A 9,209-nucleotide genomic window follows, 5' to 3' on the forward strand; every position below is an offset into this window, starting at 1 on the left:
ATAGTACACTACTGTAGACCAGAGCCCATATTAAATAGGGTGTCATTGGAGACGTATCTATAGATTGTCATTGCTGCCCCGTCACTTTATCCAGGGATCTGTCTGTCTGTCTGTCTGGCTCACCGCATCACTGGGTCACATTCTATCACAAAGGAAATACATTATTCACAGCACTGTGTGATTATTGACTGGGGACGCGTTTGATCGTAACACTGTGGGATTAATGACTGGGAACGTGTTTGATTGTCAACACTGTGTGACTAATGACTGGGAACGTGTTTGATTGTAACACTGTGGGATTACTGACTGGGGACGTGTTTTATCGTAAACAGCAAGGGACTCATTCTGTTACCATGCTGACAGACAGCAGCAGAGGACTCATTCTGTTACCATGCTGACAGACAGCAGCAGAGGACTCATTCTGTTACCATGCTGACAGACAGCAGCAGAGGACTCATTCTGTTACCATGCTGACAGACAGTAGCAGAGGACTCATTCTGTTACCATGCTGACAGACAGCAGCAGAGGACTCATTCTGTTACCATGCTGACAGAGAGCAGCAGAGGACTCATTCTGTTACCATGCTGACAGACAGCAGCAGAGGACTCATTCTGTTACCATGCTGACAGACAGCAGCAGAGGACTCATTCTGTTACCATGCTGACAGACAGTAGCAGAGGACTCATTCTGTTACCATGCTGACAGACAGCAGCAGAGGACTCATTCTGTTACCATGCTGACAGACAGCAGCAGAGGACTCATTCTGTTACCATGCTGACAGACAGCAGCAGAGGACTCATTCTGTTACCATGCTGACAGACAGCAGTGAATGACTCATTCTGTTACCATGCTGACAGAGAGCAGCAAGGGACTCATTCTGTTACCATGCTGACAGATAGCAGCGGAGGACTCATTCTGTTACCATGCTGACAGACAGCAGCGGAGGACTCATTCTGTTACCATGCTGACAGACAGCAGCGGAGGACTCATTCTGTTACCATGCTGACAGACAGCAGTGAAGGACTCATTCTGTTACCATGCTGATAGACAGCAGCAGAGGACTCATTCTGTTACCATGCTGACAGACAGCAGCGGAGGACTCATTCTGTTACCATGCTGACAGACAGCAGCAGAGGACTCATTCTGTTGCCATGCTGACAGACAGCAGCGGATGACTCATTCTGTTACCATGCTGACAGACAGCAGCAGAGGATTCATTCTGCTACCATGCTGACAGACAGCAGCAGAGGACTCATTCTGTTACCATGCTGACAGACAGCAGCAGAGGACTCATTCTGTTACCATGCTGACAGACAGCAGCAGAGGACTCATTCTGTTACCATGTTGACAGACAGCAGTGAATGACTCATTCTGTTACCATGCTGACAGACAGCAGAGGACTCATTCTGTTACCATGCTGACAGACAGCAGCAGAGAACTCATTTTGTTACCATGCTGACAGACAGCAGCGGAGGACTCATTCTGTTACCATGCTGACAGACAGCAGAAGAGAACTCATTCTGTTACCATGCTGACAGACAGCAGCAGAGGACTCATTCTGTTACCATGCTGACAGACAGCAGCAGAGGACTCATTCTGTTACCATGCTGACAGAGAGCAGCGGAGGACTCATTCTGTTACCATGCTGACAGACAGCAGCAGAGGACTCATTCTGTTACCATGCTGACAGACAGCATCAGAGGACTCATTCTGTTACCATGCTGACAGACAGCAGCAGAGGACTCATTCTGTTACCATGCTGACAGACAGCAGCAGAGGACTCATTCTGTTACCATGCTGACAGACAGCAGCAGAGGACTCATTCTGTTACCATGCTGACAGACAGCAGCGGAGGACTCATTCTGTTACCATGCTGACAGACAGCAGCAGAGGACTCATTCTGTTACCATGCTGACAGACAGCAGCAGAGGACTCATTCTGTTACCATGCTGACAGACAGCAGCAGAGGACTCATTCTGTTACCATGCTGACAGACAGCAGCAGAGGACTCATTCTGTTACCATGCTGACAGACAGCAGCAGAGGACTCATTCTGTTACCATGCTGACAGACAGCAGCAGAGGACTCATTCTGTTACCATGCTGACAGACAGCAGCAGAGGACTCATTCTGTTACCATGCTGACAGACAGCAGCAGAGGACTCATTCTGTTACCATGCTGACAGACAGCAGCAGAGGACTCATTCTGTTACCATGCTGACAGACAGCAGCAGAGGACTCATTCTGTTACCATGCTGACAGACAGCAGCAGAGGACTCATTCTGTTACCATGCTGACAGACAGCAGCAGAGGACTCATTCTGTTACCATGCTGACAGACAGCAGCAGAGGACTCATTCTGTTACCATGCTGACAGACAGCAGCAGAGGACTCATTCTGTTACCATGCTGACAGACAGCAGCAGAGGACTCATTCTGTTACCATGCTGACAGACAGCAGCAGAGGACTCATTCTGTTACCATGCTGACAGACAGCAGAGGACTCATTCTGTTACCATGCTGACAGACAGCAGAGGACTCATTCTGTTACCATGCTGACAGACAGCAGCAGAGGACTCATTCTGTTACCATGCTGACAGACAGCAGAGGACTCATTCTGTTACCATGCTGACAGACAGCAGCGGAGGACTCATTCTGTTACCATGCCGACAGACAGCAGAGGACTCATTCTGTTACCATGCTGACAGACAGTAGAGGACTCATTCTGTTACCATGCCGACAGACAGCAGAGGACTCATTCTGTTACCATGCCGACAGACAGCAGAGGACTCATTCTGTTACCATGCTGACAGACAGTAGAGGACTCATTCTGTTACCATGCCGACAGACAGCAGAGGACTCATTCTGTTACCATGCCGACAGACAGCAGAGGACTCATTCTGTTACCATGCTGACAGACAGCAGTAGAGGACTCATTCTGTTACCATGCTGACAGACAGCAGAGGACTCATTCTGTTACCATGCTGACAGACAGCAGCAGAGGACTCATTCTGTTACCATGCTGACAGACAGCAGCGGAGAACCAAACCGGATGTGATTCATTTCAACTGAACATGACTTGTTATTGTGTTCTGACCTGTGTCCAGATTAAATATCTGCTACAACTGCAACCTATTATTGTGTGGTATCAGTGTTGGGGTTAATCAGTGTGTCGGGAAGTGTTTTTTTCACGTGTTCCTCATTCCTCGTGGAATGTTTTGTTCAGAGAAAATAAAAAATGTGTGACCTCATCTGTTAGCATGTCAGAATGTTGGAATACTAGAATGTTAAAATGATACAGCAGAATGTTAGAATGCTAGAATGTTAAAATGATACAGCAGAATGTTAGAATGCTAGAATGTTAAAATGATACAGCAGAATGTTAGAATGCTAGAATTGGAATCAATGAGATTACAACCCAACACAACAGACACTAGCCAAGAGGATAGTCACTAGTTGGTCATGCTAGAGAGGATAGTCACTAGTTGGTCATGCTAGAGAGGAGAGTCACTAGTTGGTCATGCTAGAGAGGACAAAGCTGCCATTATTATTGGCCGTGTCTGAAATCTGTCTTGCCTACTACTTACTAAAACTACATACTGCGTACTAGTAGTACTACATACCATTTAGAACGTACTGTTTAGTAACAACGAATGCAGGAAGCAGGAAATATCAACATACTGCTCACCTATACTGAGAATGTGTCATCAAATGCTCAACTGCATTGATTCCTGCCATTCGTTCACTTGGGTACAGCGCGTCCCCACCCAAAAGGAAAATACTACAGTTTACTATAGAATACCACAGTTTTTTTAAGGTAATTTTTTTTAAACCTTTAACTAGGCAAGTCAGTTAAGAACTAATTCTTATTTACAGTACAATGATGGCCAATTGTGTGCCGCCCTATGGGATTCCCAATCACGGCCGGATGTGATACAGCCTACAGTACTTACTATAGAATTCTATAGAAAATGTAGTATCCCTTGATCATGTGCAGTACTTACTATATTATGTTGTAGTAGTATACTGTAGAATACTATAGTACACACTGTAGTATCCCTTGATCATGTGCAGTTCTTACTATATGATGTTGTAGTAGTATACTGTAGAATACTATAGTACACACTGTAGTATCCCTTGATCATGTGCAGTTCTTACTATATGATGTTGTAGTAGTATACTGTAGAATACTATAGTACACACTGTAGTATCCCTTGATCATGTGCAGTTCTTACTATATGATGTTGTAGTAGTATACTGTAGAATACTATAGTACACACTGTAGTATCCCTTGATCATGTGCAGTACTTACTATATGATGTTGTAGTATTATACTGTAGAATACTATACTACACACTGTAGTATCCCTTGATCATGTGCACTACTTACTATATGATGTTGAAAAAAACACTAAAAAACACACTAGTGTGTAAAAACTACAGTAAATACAGCCCCACCAGGTCCACAGATGACACAATCGCCGTCGCACTGCACACTGCCCTGTCCCATCTGGACAAAAGGAATACCTATGTAAGAATGCTGTTCATTGACTACAGCTCAGCATTCAACACCATAGTACCCCCCAAGCTCATCATCAAGCTGGAAGCCATGGGTCTGAACCTCACCCTGTGCAATTGGGTCCTGGACTTTCTGATGGCCCGCCCCAAGGTGGTGAAGGTAGGAAACAACATCTCCACTTCACTGACCCTCAACACTGGGGCCCCACAATGTTGTGTGCTCAGCCCCCTACTGAACTCCCTGTTCACCCATGACTGCGTGGCCATGCACGCCTCCAACTCAATCATCAAGTTTGCAGACCACTGATGAAGGAATTTGTTTCCTATATGTTCATTAACCAATTTATTTATACAAAGCAAACACTCTGTCCGTTTATAAGAATTTGTAAGATCCTTATTTGCATAAAATAGCCATAGACCCGTGTCCAAATGTAATCAATAGTGTTTATTCTCGAGAGTACTCTCTTACAAAACCCGTTTGTTTCATCCCTTCTATTACTAACGCACATACATACACCCTAATCTGGATTATCTCCTGAAGCCTTTCACCAGTTTATTACCACTTAGCTGACAGTTCCACCCCCCCCCCCAGATACGGAAAACCCAGAGGGCTTGAACTATTCTACCTTATCTCCACAGAGTTATAGCTTAGAGGTTCAACCATAGGTTAATGATCCCGTAGTTTTCTTTAGGCACACACACAGACATTCCTTTCTAACCCCCTACATGCTACCAAACAAATAATCCTAATGGTTAAGTTTCTGGGTAGAATTATTTAATCATTTATCTTAACCCTTGATAAAATATTCTAACAATCCACCCTTAATGACTAAATAATTCATCCTGACATACCAAACACTATATGTAAACATTAATTTTATACAAAAATATACCAAAACAATACATGTGTTTACATTCGATGTATCCATTATACTCAAAATCAACCACACAACAAAAAACAATCTATGTATTGACATTGACTGTTCCAGTTCTACATCAGAATCATAACTCTTTTTGTCAGGACTTTCGTTATAATCTTCATTTAAAAAAAACAGTCTAAACATAAAAACAAGAAGGGACCTAAACATTTAAAAATGTCTCAAAGTAGCCGGATCCATCCTCTGTCTGGGAACCAGTATTCCCCTTTCCACTGTTCAGAGCACGTATTTCATCATCTGTAGTGTCATCGATTTCTCCAGAGTCCTGGAAATTAGACCTTTCACACCCAGAATCAAACAGCATTTACACAGAACCAAAACAGTCATACAGGTGAAAGTGGCCCACAACACAGTGATTATGACAATTTTCCATTTCCCAAACATACTGTCAAATCCATTTGTAAGAGAATTATGCACCCCAGAGTTCTCTGCCAGAGCCTTGGTCACTGATCCGTCTGGAGCTGTGTTATTTAAAAAATAAACATACAGCAATGAATCCCAATCATTCTACACACCCCGCCCTTTTCTGCCAATTTACATATCGAGAGTCAGTCTATTTTACCAGGCCATGAGGGAGGTGGCGGATAATTGGTCAGAGAACTCTTTACTGCATCCCCATTCTCATTAACGAATCTCTGTTGCTTATAATAGATGTCATTAATCCAATCCATATTTATTTTTATTGTCAACCATCAATATAATGTAATGGTTAAGTCTTCACCTATTTGATCCATAGCTTTGTATTCATCTGTAACTTCCCTGAGGATGCCAATAGCATCCATCTAAACTCCCATCCTGGTCAAAACTCCTCCTGTGCCTACTTTAGCCTCCTATAACTGGCCTCTGATGACTAACTCGAACTGGTTTGACCAATAACCCCTGGTCGCATTTTCCTGACCACCATTTTTGGTAGTTTCTGTCATATGCGTCCTTTGCTGGTACGAGCCCACCCTACATCAGTTATAGGTGCTGTGAGGTTAAGAATTGTCTACTGTCCTTCCAAACCTAACTCCGTCACATTAACGATTACCTTTCCGCCATTCAAATCATCTAAGTTCTCGCTGCCATCTTTGTATCTTTAACACTGGCACTCATCAGAAGTTAAAGTGAACCGAGGTGGGTTGGCCGAGTACTTCAATCTGGCCATCCCAATCCCTGTACAGTTATTTGCTTTCCTAAGTAATTGTGTAATGTTTACCTTAAATCCTACATCATGATCTTCTTTGACTCCTTATTTTGTTCGTCACTTATCAGTGAATTATATAGTTTATCTTTTACTTCTTATCAATGACAATGGCGTCATATAACTAGTACCTCCAGGTGGTTGATTTGGATAATCAGAAAGGTTTCAAAGACTAGGATGCAGCTCAGAGCCCCTACTATTCCCAAAAACCGCCAACCCTCTCCTGCCCTTAGTCGGTCTGCTAGGTACCATCCCATACTCACACTTCCAGGAGCACACATAGTGTGGAACTGTCGGGGTAGGAAATCTTTGTTTAAGGAGGTAACCCCCGGACCTTATTGGTTCTCGGTTCTTCTCCTAACTCTATGTGTGATCAGCAGTGCTTATATGGGTACATACCTTCCTGCAGTGGGTAACGTGGACACAAGTGACTCTCTCAGCTATTCTAATGGCAAAGGCGGTGGTTTTAACATAACCTGGTATGGGCCTTCTCAACGGGCTGCTTCCCATCTATTCTCCTCGGGGACTGGATACCCCCCCCCCCCCCAGCCTCCTGGTTGGATTGAGTGAATCACCTTCTCCTGTCATTCACCTGTTGGACACAAAATCTTGGACATACGGGTTTGGTTAGCAAACATTTTCTCATGTGTTCTATCTGATTATAACTTCAACTTCTATGCAAACTTGTTAGCTAGAATTTATTTTATTTTATTAGTTTATTATCCAATAGGCCACAAAGTGTCCTATCCTAGGTCCCCCTAGGCCCCGTCCTATCCTAGGCCACAATTTACCCATCCCCCCTTTGATACCTGGCTCTACCCAGGTAACAACCTTGCCGCATCTTCTAAACAATGACTAAGGTAAGATTAGTAAATTATCCCCATGTTCTGACCTTATCATGTAGGATCGCCCCTTTCATTCTCCACATGTCCGATACTCCCTTGGGCGTCTGTTCATGTCTATCCTGTATCAATTCTCTGTCAAGTGTCTCATCTACTTTAAAAGTTATCTGTGCTGCCCCTTAGTTCCTGAAACCAACTAAGTTTTCATTCCCTTTTCGTCTCCCCTCAGTAACCGTGACCCAGTCTGTGTCACTCCTATCTTGCTGATTTCCTGGCCCCCCTTCCCCACCTTCTCCTCTCTGCTCACAAACCTTCAAGGTTTCAGCAGTGCGGGGAGGGCTCCTCCTTCCTCCTATCTGTCTGTCAGTTATATGGGTGGTTGCCAAATCTTGATTAAGTGTCTTACTGTCTGAACAGTTTTTGGAAAAATTACCTGTCCATGGTGGCCATCTCCAAAGTAATTACATAGGTTGATTAAGTTTATCTCTTTGTTCCCCATATGTGAATATCTCTGTGAATCCACACAAATGTAATTTATCCCTGTCCTGTTGGCCTGGATTATGTTCTAAATACTTAACATAAGTCTACAATTAACCCAAGGCTATGCCTATGCCTCTGTCTTCTCATTGGTTCAAATTACCACCATGTAAAAGAACTATAAAGTCATTCATAATTATCAATTACTCAATTTACCTTAAAATCAGTATCACAAATGACCTCTCAATCTCCATCCAAATGGCCCTCCCATGAGGCTGATCCGACCATCAGAGAAAGCCATGAGAGGTCAAGAATCATACCACCTGTCACGTCCTGACCATAGTGCTTATGTGTTTTGCTTGTTTTAGTGTTGGTCAGGACGTGAGCTGGGTGGGCATTCTATGTTGTGTGTCTAGTTTGTCTGTTTCTGTGTTCAGCCTAATATGGTTCTCAATCAGAGGCAGCTGTCAATCGTTGTCCCTGATTGAGAATCATATATAGGTGGCTTGTTTTGTGTTGGGGATTTGTGGGTGGTTGTTTTCTGTGTCAGTGTTTGTGCCACACAGGACTGTGACGGTTAGTTTGTTTGTTATTTTGTATAGTGTCTTGTTTTCGTGTTATAAAATCATGGAAACTTACCACGCTGCACATTGGTCCTCCGATCCTTCTCGCCTCTCCTCGTCCGAGGAGGAGGAAGAGCTAGACTGCCGTTACACCACCCTTTTACAGTCATTTTCCACACGATATTAGACATATTAAAGATCCCTTCACCTAAAGGATTCACGTTTTTAATTAAAACTCAGAAAATAAAACTCCTAATATTCCATATGTGAGTGTACCCCTTTAAGATCACTAGTCTCTGGGAAACATGGAGATCCCCTCAAACCCAAACGTTTACTACAAACAAAACCTAATAATTATGGAGATCCCCTCAAACCCAAACGTTTACTACAAACAAAACCTAATAATTATGGAGATCCCCTCAAACCCAAACGTTTACTACAAACAAAACCTAATAATTATGGAGATCCCCCAAACCCAAACGTTTACTACAAACAAAACCTAATAATTATGGAGATCCCCTCAAACCCAAACGTTTACTACAAACAAAACCTAATAATTATGGAGATCCCCTCAAACCCAAACGCTTACTACAAACAAAACCTAATAATTATGGAGATCCCCTCAAACCCAAACGTTTACTACAAACAAAACCTAATAATTATCATACTTCTAGCTACTTCCTCAAATCATTA

Source organism: Salvelinus alpinus, chromosome 2, assembly GCF_045679555.1.
Source record: "Salvelinus alpinus chromosome 2, SLU_Salpinus.1, whole genome shotgun sequence".
In the NCBI taxonomy this organism is placed as follows: domain Eukaryota; kingdom Metazoa; phylum Chordata; class Actinopteri; order Salmoniformes; family Salmonidae; genus Salvelinus; species Salvelinus alpinus.